Source organism: Pyxicephalus adspersus, chromosome 1, assembly GCF_032062135.1.
Source record: "Pyxicephalus adspersus chromosome 1, UCB_Pads_2.0, whole genome shotgun sequence".
Lineage (NCBI taxonomy): Eukaryota > Metazoa > Chordata > Amphibia > Anura > Pyxicephalidae > Pyxicephalus > Pyxicephalus adspersus.
Genome location: NC_092858.1, coordinates 46,949,685 through 46,961,295, shown reverse-complemented (window position 1 = coordinate 46,961,295; position 11,611 = coordinate 46,949,685). Strand labels below are relative to the sequence as shown.

General features: G+C 38.8%; 1 protein-coding gene across 1 annotated transcript in view; it reads right to left on the bottom strand.

The window, feature by feature from the left end:
* Positions 1–9,521, bottom strand: part of ERICH6B (glutamate rich 6B) — a gene marked incomplete in the record, with an annotated part of 75,867 nt that extends 66,346 nt beyond the window's left edge. Inside the window, 2 exon segments of the mRNA XM_072409999.1 lie at positions 8,988–9,154; positions 9,399–9,521.
* Between the last annotated feature and the right edge of the window lie 2,090 nt (positions 9,522–11,611).

The window sequence follows — 11,611 nt, the reverse complement described above, 5'->3', positions numbered from 1 at the left end:
AGGGGGCGCGTGTACGAGCGCACTCGACTCCGGACCGCGGGAAACCGGCTCGCTGGAAGCGCGAAAGTACGCGCAACCAGCGAGTGCGGATTTCATTGATGAATCAGGGCCAATAGAAGGAATACCTAATACAGATCGCCTTTATTGGTGAACACTATGTGGCTCCATAACACCTTAAGTGTGCAGTTTTAAAGTGTATGTCATTCCACAAAATACCAAAAGTTGCTTCTTTGAGATGCAATCAGGTCATGATACAATGATCTAGTGGAACAGGTTTGCTACAAGGGCAGATTTACACTTCTGATCTAATTTCCAATCCAATAAAACAATTTAATCTGAACAGAATCTGAAAAGAATTTAGCAGCTGACCAGTAATAGATCTGATTGGTTGTGGATAGACTGGACATGTTAAAAAAAATCCATCAAAAATATACTAGTTGTATTGTGTTTAGAAATGATGAAATGCATCCAATCAGATTCCAGTTGGGATTCTAATGACTATCTCAGAAAGATTATCCTAGGGGCAGAATCCTATACATGTGTGTGCAGTGTACTGGAGCCTTCTACTGATCATATATCAAATCAGAATATTGATTAGATGGGTCACTTGCAAAATTGCAAATCATTTTTACTAGTCCTTAGGATGGTGTTGGCTGGAGGCACATGGATAATTTTGGGTATAACAATCACACGTTCTCTCACTACCCTGTGATAAGATACTTCCCAAGACCACTGCATCTAGAAAGCAGATTTTGCTGGATGACAGGTATAAAATATAACATGATAGTACATTAGAACAAACAAAATCAGGAATCTGGATAGTTAAACATAGATTCTTGAAAATGTGATTAGCATTAAGCATTCTAAAGGACAAACAAAGCCATCTGATTGGATCTTGAACCCGTGGATTCACAACTAGCGAAGTTTTATGGCAGACAACCCTTCTTTCCTGTTTCTTTCTGATGAACTATCTATTTGATTCTGTAACAAATTGTTGAATGGTATTCTTTTGATGTGAAAAAAATGTAAAGGTTGATTCCTAGTAAAAATAAAAACAATGTGACTTTCTGTAAAAGAACTCACTTTGTGGCTTTGTTTAACCTTTTCTCTAAACTAAAACTTCCTGCACATAGACTTTCTTTTCTTGGGAACTCATGATAGTGCTTTAACTCCCCCACTTAGCACAAAAAGAGAAAGTGAATGAAATTTCAAGCTGATAAAACATAGTATGAAATCTGCAATGAAATCTGTCAAAATCCAAGCAATGTAAATAAGGACCATGGAGAAAATTGTTATAAACACAAGTGAAGTTTTACTGTTAACTCTTACTGTTCCCAATTTATATTCTTGCTAAGCATTTCCATTTTCCCCATGATAAAAATGCTGGGAAAATGATTGATGGAGTCTGTGTGTCACGAAGATTTCTGTCAGACAGTACCTAAAGAATTACTGCAGCTTCATAAAAAAAAAGTGCAGGACTAAGTTCAAGTATATGTTGCAACCCAGTAAATGTGGCCTCGTACCTGGGTATAAACCTTTCCTTAAACTGCCCTGTACAGTGTTTACGTCAATGTATGAAATGTACAGGTATGTAAAAGAGGTGCAGGGTATCACTGGAATGGCTTTTATTCAGTACATAGTAGAGCAGTGACAGTGCTTCTCTGTTCCTTATGCCTCTGTAGGTACCCACCCCTTACAGACAAGTGGACCACTTGCCAGCAAGACATTTATTATTCTACAACCCCGGACAACTACAGCATATAGAGCAGGTAAAGTGAGGTGTCCCTAAAGTTAAGGATATGGTCAGAAGAAGTCCTATAAAAAAAAGGTTATGGCTTTTTTATGTTCAGCAGATGCACAGCCAAGTCGATTATTCTCTATCTCCCCTTTGTTTTCCTCTATTGTTACCATTTTCTTGTCTTATTCCTATGAGCTTTGTTTAGTAGATGGCTGACCAAAAGTTATGGTTTGTGACTTTATGCCTCATTATGTGAATTTAGAAGTTCACAGTTTTCTGATTGGCATGATTTTTGTTATTCTTGAAATTGTTTTTTTAGTGTATACATACACAGTAAGTTAATAAACCTGTGCCCTACCCCTTCAAACCAACATTTTTGTACATATGTGGGTACATACTAGAGCAAGGTATCCTGGTAAATTTTTAAATGGATTTAAAGTCCCACTTTCAAAAATACATGATCAGGCAGGTGGTTACTGCAGAAAGGGACAGGCAATATCCCTTCTGCAAAAAATGTACCTGCCTGATAGCTACCCAGTTGTCACATGTTCCTGTACTGTGCATGCGGTGGTGGTCCGAGAAACTCAGCAATCCTGGTTTTCCTTGTGCATACCAGAAATAAGTGAAGTCCTGCATGCCTTTGAGGGAGTTATGTCATCCTGGCATGGCCTATCAAGATAGCCGAAGACCATAAGGAGGAAGAAAAGAAGGAAGATGGCGGCATCCTGTGATGGAACAGGGATAAGTAAGTAGAATGGGTTTAGTTCCACTGTTAGTTCAGAGTTTCTCTGCCTATACTTCTCAAAAGTCCTGTATATTGTTATAAATAAAGTATTCCTTCTAGCTAAGCCTATGTTTTTCCTTATTGGTGGTATGTGTTCACACATACAAAGCTCTGAACCTGAGGGACAATTAGAAAATGGAATGAAATCTGTGAAAGCCATGCTACAAGTTTGCTGCTATGAATACAGTTGCTGGTAATACTGCATACTAATACAAGGATTGGCTGGGTAGGCTTTAAGTAGGAAAATCGGTTTGTAACGTGTCGTTTGTGTTAGATAATGGCTGGTGCTCCTTTAACAAAAGCACCACCATCTGGCGCCCGGACCTCCAGGAATTTACCTTCCATCCACCCCAGTATCTGGATTGATAAGTCGCACCATTTATTCCTTTCTGATCTCCTCGCATAAGCTTCTGATGTTGCACTTTGACGTCTACAAGTCCCCTGAGGAAGCCATACAGGGCAAAATGCATCGGGACATGATATCTACTTGCCTTTCCCATTCCGCTCATGTGCACATAGGAATTAATGCCTAGCATCTACACTTTACTCCACTGAAAATCAAGTGGCAACATTTTATTTATGTATAATTGATACGTGTACTATTGTAAATTGTAACATTGTACCTGCTATATCTATACTGAATAATACATTGCTGCATTCAAAAATACCCTTTGTCCTCGTCTCATTTATAAATTATACTGTACTTTCACCAGGGTATGCAGCCAACCACAGCTTAGAGGAGAGGAATTGGTGTTACTTACAACTTACACATTCTGTGTTAGATAATGTACAGATGCTCTTAAAAAAAATCAGGGTGTACAAGTTAGTATATGTACTGTACAGTTTGTACCAGACAAGGTACAAGGTATTTAAAAAAAAAAAGGTTGCTGATGGCTTTATATGGTGTAAGCTAATTGTTTATGTGGCCTTCTACCTCTATGTGCCCATTTATGCCTAGAGAATATACACACAAGCTGTGATTTTCAAAAGAGTATGCAGGTCCCCCAACTTCTTCAATGATGCCCTATGTCTCATGTTCTCCTTGGCAATGGAAAAAAAATCCTTCCAATATGCCACTAGTTCATATGCTCATTCAAGTATTAGAAGGAATAAGTGCTCCAGTTCATTTTATATTAGTGACACAGGCCAAGAATCACAAAGCAGAATGAATTTATATATAGACACAGTGTGACATGTCTTCAAGATTGAAAATACTCCAGTGGGACATCTTTTGAACTAAGTGACACTATTAAATCCATAAATCAGAGGCCTGAAAGGACATTCTAAAAGCTCTCAAGAAAGCAAAATCCTAAGGCTGAAAACGTTAGAATGACCTGACACTGCAACCTTTGACATATAAAAGACCTTTAGCTCTTGTGATTTTGTTAGTGATCATAACCAATACCACACATGTATCTTTTATTCTATATATCAACCCTGCCAAAATCCTTATAGACTCCTGAAGGTGCCATTTTGTATGGATTCTAGCTCTGATAATACAATGAACAGTAGCACTTCTGACTTGATTACTATTCAGTTTTTACTCTACTGCTGTACTATTTGTGAGCAGAAATAACAATGGTGCTATATACCTAGGATTGTGTAATATGCACTTCTGGGGAAACAAAGAGAATCTTTTCAGAACAATTTATAGAACTGTGACAAGAGTTTAACATTACAGTTTCGTAAGCTCTTCGGGGCAGGGTCCTCTCCTCCTGGGTCACTGTATTCGACATTTGCACCCCTTATTTATTGTACAGGGCTAAAATATGTTGGCGCTATATAAATCCTGTTTATTATTAATATTAATAATAATAATAATAATAATAATAATTATTATTATTATTATTACAGTTTAGCATTCTTTGGACCGTCACCTGAGATTTGTAAATATTCCCCTTGTACTAACCTCTCCTGTGGCCCTTCTTTACCTTTACTGAACCTTCATACTTGTGTCTCTTGCTATGATGGGTGGTATCCTCTGTGGCTATACCACAGTTAGGAGTCACTGGCTGCTGAAGAGGTAAGTATAATGCTTCATCTATTGTAGGGAGGTCGCTTATAAATGTTTTCAAATAAATTCTGTAAAGAAGCATTACTGTATGTAGCACTCATCCCTGTAGGAGAGGCTGCATTTTTGATAGGTTGTCTTTTGATGCTCAGTTCATCTTTGATGAAGGGTTATTTTATTTGTAAACTCAGCAATAAGAGCATTCAGCACTCAGCATACTCCAATGCTCAAGCTCAGGCTAAAGACCACGCTGCCCAGCCTAATAAATTTAGGAGAAACTGCCTTTTTTGGAGTGGGACACCCTTGAAATGACAATCCTGAAACAAGCACACACAGGCTAACATGATAAAATACCTTCATGCATACTTTACTCTGGTGGCTTCTTACCAGCATCAACCAAGCCTTGAACCTCTGAGGACCTCACATGACCTCCCCAACATTTATTTGTCAGGGTCACAGCCCAGCCAGGCCAGACAGGAAACCTAGGTGAGCTAGCCCCATGCAGTGGGGCCCTTATCTCACCATCATGAAGGGTCCTGTGCACCTCATTCTCCAGACAATTATCTTTTTTTTTTTTTTTTTTTTTTTTAACTCCTGTCCAAATAGGCACCAAGCTTTCCTACTGCCCATCAGACAAACACAACTGGAAAAGATACATTCCCCTCTCACTAGAACCAGGTCTCCCAGGGAAGAATCAAAGCAAAATGAAGATACCTTCTAACAGAGCCTTCAAACTTGCACATAAATTCTGTACTAGGTACCAAAACTGAGATGTATCTACCAGAGGAGACACGCAGTTTTCCTTGGGGAAAGAGAGGAAAACTCTCAGGCTTTTGCAACAACAAAGTATACGTTTGGTGAGAATCAATGAAGCTGCACTAAGCAAAAGACACCATAAATAAATTTGGCAGGCATATTCAAGTCTCATTTGTTTATGTTCTTGTTTTTATAGAGTATTTGTTTCTTTTGTGTTCTGTATAATCCTAAAGGATTTGCAAGAAGCATTACAGGCTGTGATTAACCCTTGATCTGAGGACAGAAATGTTCTTTTCACTCAGCAGGACAAGGTTTAAGCAGGCCTTGTACAAAGAAAATCTAGATGCCTTTTATCCATTGAATGCTGGCTGCATTAGCTGAAAATTTCAGCCTGGCCTAACAATTCAGGTTGTTCTGGGTAGACACGCTTCCCTAGAGCACATATATATATATATATATATATAGTGACAGCAATGCAGGATTGGAGGTGGATGGGAGATATATTTGCCCAGGATTCCTCTTTTATGTGAGGTATATTTGCGCAAGATTCCTCTCCTGAGTAAAGTAGCAGGTGGAGGACTCCTGTGAGATAATTAATTAAGAAGAACTGAAGGTGGGAATATAACCCAGAGCCAGGAGCTCAGTCAGGAGCCTAATTTGGTGAGACACAGACAGGGGTCTGTGCTGGCTCAGCTTGGCTTAGAGAGACACAGCCAGGTGGACTGTGTGGGAGAGAGCTCTGTTTGGAGATACAGACAGTCGGTCTGTAAGGGAGCTCGGCTGAGAGACTCAGGAAGTTATTCTGGGTGAGTTAGCTCAAAAGTGAGTGGAAGGTTGCTGAAAGCTTTGTTTGAGCTGACAGGGAGAAGCCCTCCAGCTGATAGACAGGAAAGTCTGATGTATAGTAAGTGCCGGACAGGCAAGGTTTTCTTTTGCTATTTTGTTCATTTATCTGCAACCTTCAAATAAACCTGACTACAAGTCAGCTTAACACTTAAACTTCAGTGTGTGATCTGAGTTGCATGAACCAGACAAGTGTCCTTTGACCCCAGCAAAGGCGATCCTGAGCTTAACCCCTTACTATATATATATATATATATATATATATATATATTCCATCAATGCGAAGAGTTGGATTCTTGTAAAAAATCACTATGCATTTTCTATTTTATATATATTGTTGTTTAGTTTAATATAGGAATGCTTTTAGAAATATTGCAATACAGGTAAATTGTCAGGACTTGTAGGAATCACTGCTGTATGTACAAGCAATAAATATATACTCAAATCAAAACTACAATTAAACCACAAAAATGCAGAAGTACAACAAAACTTACATTTTTAGGTGAATATACATGGTGATATATCAAGCAGAAAGAAAAAGGTTCCACAGCTAAGGTTTAGGTTAGCAGTCAGATCTACCCACCTACATACTAGCTATTGTGACAGTATTTACGTTAGGAAGGCAGCACAAGAATGGCATCCTGTTATTCTTTAGGCCGGATGTAGGTGTTGTGTTAGGCAAGTATTAACATTACTTAAAGACAACACATTTGCAAGCACTACATTGGGTTGTTTCTCCCCAACAACTGCTATCCCATGGAGAAATGGTGAATACCATAACAACTCCGGATTTCAGTCCCCGGTTGCAACAACTGATGCTGCCATCACCTTCCTGGAGCCTGATGAGTATTTCTTAACTTTATGGACAATTGTATGGGATTGTATGGACAATCTGTTTTATTGCACACCACAGGATTCCAAATTATGCTATGCTATATGGGCCATTTTTGTACACCAATGTGATGTATTGGAGTACAATGGCCAGTAAAATACACCCTGGTACTTGTAGTGTAAATGGGCCCTCAAACCTAGGCAAAAGATCACCTGGCTTATATCACTAACATTGTTGGAGTTTTGCTATTCGTGACTGCAGCTGAGTTTATTATTTTTACTCAGACAGATCTCATATGTTAGACCTGCAGTAAGGTAAGAGAATCAACAAGCCACAAGCTTTGCATGGCATTACTAATCAAGAAGCAGAACCAGCATATGAAATACGTTAATACAGTAGCTCCCATGTGCATTTTCAATGATAAGCTGTCCTTAGAAACAAGGTTTTGAAAAAAGAACACATTGAAAGGATGATTTTGGACATATTTGTCTAAAAAAGTAAAAAAAAAGCTGTAGTCTTCCTTTATTTCCCTTGCCAAAGTAATACACATATCTCATGCTTTCAAGGAGGCAAAGGAAGCAAAATTGTCCCATGCTTCATTGTAGGAACAGCCCTGTCTGTGTTACTCCCCATCCACTCAATCAAATTCACACCAACACTGGAAAAGGATAGTTGGAGACGTTAGGCTGTTCATACACAGGACAGGAAATTATTTTAGTATGCGTTAAATAAAATAAAAATTTAAATAAATAAATAAAGGCAAACATACCACACAGCATATAATAATTTTATTTAACTGGTAAAGGAATTTGCCTATACTTTGCCTATACTTATACCTTGCTTATAAATGCCTATGACTGCTTATAAATGCTTCCAATGAAATCAATGGGGGGGGGGGGGGGTCTTGCAAGCATTTAAAGCATTTATTAATGCTTCTATTAAAAATAGATAGAAGAGATTACAAGTGTTTTCAAAAGCTACATTAAAATCCTAGAAAAACCTTGCAAATCCCCAATGGGCAAAATGGGCTTGCAAATGGCCTTTTAAATGCAATTATTATTATTATACTGTATTCATATAGCACCAACATATTATGCAGTGCTGTACATTAAATAGACATAGCAAATGACAGAATATAAACAGTGACACAGGAGGAGCAGAGGGCTCTGCCCAAAAGAGCTTACAATCTAAGAGGTGGGGGAATATCACACAATAGGAGGAGGGGATATCAATTGGTGGGTGAGTAGTGAAGGTTTATTCTCCCTGCAGGTATTCCTGAGTGTGGCTCGGGGTTAATTTTCAGTACCAAAAGCGGTAACCCGAGCCACACTCGGGGTGGAATTTTAAATGGGATTGGAAAACATACCTGGTTCCCACGTGCCCGCAGCGTCTTCCAGTGATGCCGGGCCGGCATCTGTGTTGCCTGGTGATGCCTGTCCCCAGCGTGAGAATGTTGGGAACGCGAGACCAGGGGGACTCAAATGCCGGGCGAGCATGGGACGCAGCGTGCGGCTGGAGGACGGGATTGTCTGTCTGGGGGCGGGACCAGGCGGGAAATTTAACATAATAAGCATTTTTAAATGTACTGCTTTGACATTTAAAAATACTTATATAATCAGACCGCCAGGGAGGTTAAGACTAAAAGGAGAAAATGGGTAGGCAAGTTTGAAAAGATATAAACTTCCTGTTAACGCATTGAAAAGTGGTATGGGCATTTAAATAAAAGCCTTTTAAAAAACAATTAGTGTAGCCTTAGCCTAAGGGCCCATCCACACTTCTGGGTTGTGGTAAGGTTTGTGTCGTGGTGCCGTTCATTAAGATTATACAATGGCCATTCTAGTGAAGGCATTCCTCTATGTCACTTATGGTACAAATCACAAAATAAAGATGTAATATAACAACCTGAAATTTTTACACAGTATAACAATCAATCCTTTCAAATCATATAAAGCAAACAGAGTAAAATGTAAATGTACAATTTAACCTAAAATGTAGTAAGAAACAAGCCATAAAAAACTCTTACCTGTTCTGTGTTTTGTTTTGATTCTCAACTTTTGGCAGAAAAGCCACAACATTTTTGGCAAGTTACACGTTTGCTGCTAGATCAGTCCCCATGACATACAAATAGTACCGAGCCAAAGTAAAAACCTCCACAATCGATGTTGTTGATTAAAAAGTAATAGCAAGGATCTGGAGGTGATAAAAATTGAGTTTAATCAAGGGATTTCTTTAACTCACAAACTTTACTGAAGTTTTTTTTTCCAAAGTTCTCCTTTAAATTATTCTGAAATTAGTTCTCACAAGAAAAATAGCTGGAACGGCTCCGCTGGTAAACAAATAAGCCAGTAGCACAGTACTGATTCTATCATTAAGCTACAAGTGGTCTGATTTTTAATGTGTGCGTCTGGTGGAAGGAGAACAGTAAATCACTTACACCTGACCTGATTCTCTGCAGGTCTAAAGTGCTCTCATTGCCTTTGGAAGTTGTCGCTAGCATTGTCACTGTGTGTCCTCGCCTCCTGACTTGTGTTGTGTGTTCTGTCTCCATGGAAACAGTCACTCATGTTAGATGGCAGTGTCTTTGTATACTCAAGCTGCCTGTTATCTCAGAACCTTGGCAAATGTTTTCACAGTCTGGCTTCACAAAATATGCAACACAATTTAAGGAAGCATATTTTATTTTTGACATTTATTGAAAAGCCCCAGGAAAATTCACACATAGTATAATGCAATTTTATTAGGGTTTGGTTACCAAACCTTTATTCTCAGGCACTGTCAAACATAACAAATAGCGCAGACCACTGCAAGATCATCCTCAAAATTAAATCTTACACTCCGAGTTGCCACCACAATGCTTTATTGTGAGTGTCATGCTGCATTTGTCTTTTCAGTCAGTGTCATGTTGCAGTTGTCATTGAGATGGTTGCCACGTTATATTGTCACATTATATTTGTATATATAAGCGAATTCTACCTTTTCAAAAATACTTGTCAGTAGCTCAGTGTGCCTAGATTGCTTTTTTCCTGTATTGAGATTTGTTTTTTTTATTTGGTACTACAATTAAGGCCCACCTAAATCTTTCTATATACTTAGGCCTGGTTTATTTCCATGCCGCCACAATTGTAATATTCTTTATTGATTATTTAAATATTTTTTCAAAAACACAAACAAAACAACAAGAGTCATAAATACCAAATGACTTCATGTCTGCTACTGCGAATCCAGACAATTATACATTTTTATATGACATATGCCTGGACACCAAAAGGTGAACATGGCGTAGGCTGGAACATATACAATGATAAAAGGCACATAGAAGTAATTGCACTTGTGTGAGAAAAGGGTGTTAATGAGAGGTCAGATAATGCTTATATTCAGGGGAATCTAGAAAACATTTCCAATAGAGTCAGGCAACTTCAAATTTCCCAGTCATTTCATGGAGGCTAAAAGTAAGATCTTCCATTTTTACGATCCTTTCCAACGACAAAAGACTGAAGGTTCCATGAAAGAGTGCTGTACATACAGCGTAGTTTTGCTGTACAGAGAGAGGAGGGGGGAGAACGAGCGAGCGGCACCCCACTGTGCTCTTTTACCTTCACAGCCGTTTGTGGATCCGCCAGGACAGATTTATGAACGATGTCAGACGAGCATTGTACACACGTCAGATTGTCGTCCGATACTAGCCCTGAGGCGATAATCGGACGAGAATCATCTGACGTGATTTCTGCTTCTTTCAGTTCTTTGTCCCAACAGCCAGGGCAGAGAGTCAGACAGCTTACAGCACCATCTTCTGAGGTCAAATGATAAAGGACAATACCTTGAAATAGAAAATGTTCCATATTTATAACACTTCTCCAACACGCAAGGTGATTTGCTGGAATAATAAATATTCTTTACACAGTTTGCCATTTCTAAAGCCCAGCTTGATACAGCATATTAAACAGTACCTGGCAGAAAAATTAAGAGCTCATTTACACCAATGCCATTTATTTGCTGCAAAGGTACATATATTGTTACACATTGTGTTACGACAGCCTAAAAATATGAATGGATGACTAGTGCACTAAAATGCACCTAAAATTGTTCCTGCTGGATTTTTAATCGCACAGAGTATGGCAAGCCAATGTGGTACCCCCAATGCATGCATGAATGTGTGTATTATGCTTTACCATGCATTTAGCAGATAAGTAGTGTGAACAAGCTCCAATACCTGTGTCTGATGAACACTCAGGAAGAGACACACATAGGAGGACACAGAATGGTGGGGGATTAAATCATAGATATGTACCGGTATATTCTGCTTGGCATTAATGTATTACTTTACCATCTCTGGGCAAACATAACAGTTACTTTTTAGAATCAGCTCGGGTTTTTCTTATGCCTAATGTACTGATGATCAGTTTCTTCTCTGCTTCTAGCGGTAGGTTTCATCCTCTAGCTATCGGTTTATCAAATTACAATACATAAGGAAGAGACACCATAGAAACAGTGGCCTGGAGAAGACCAGGGAAAGCAAACATCAGTCACAACTACCTGCCTGGAACCCTCATTTGTGCTACAGTTTTAAGATAAATAGATTTTGTAATCAACATAGTACCCAGGCCACCTTTCAGCTGGGACTAAGTCTATTCTAATATAAATATCTAT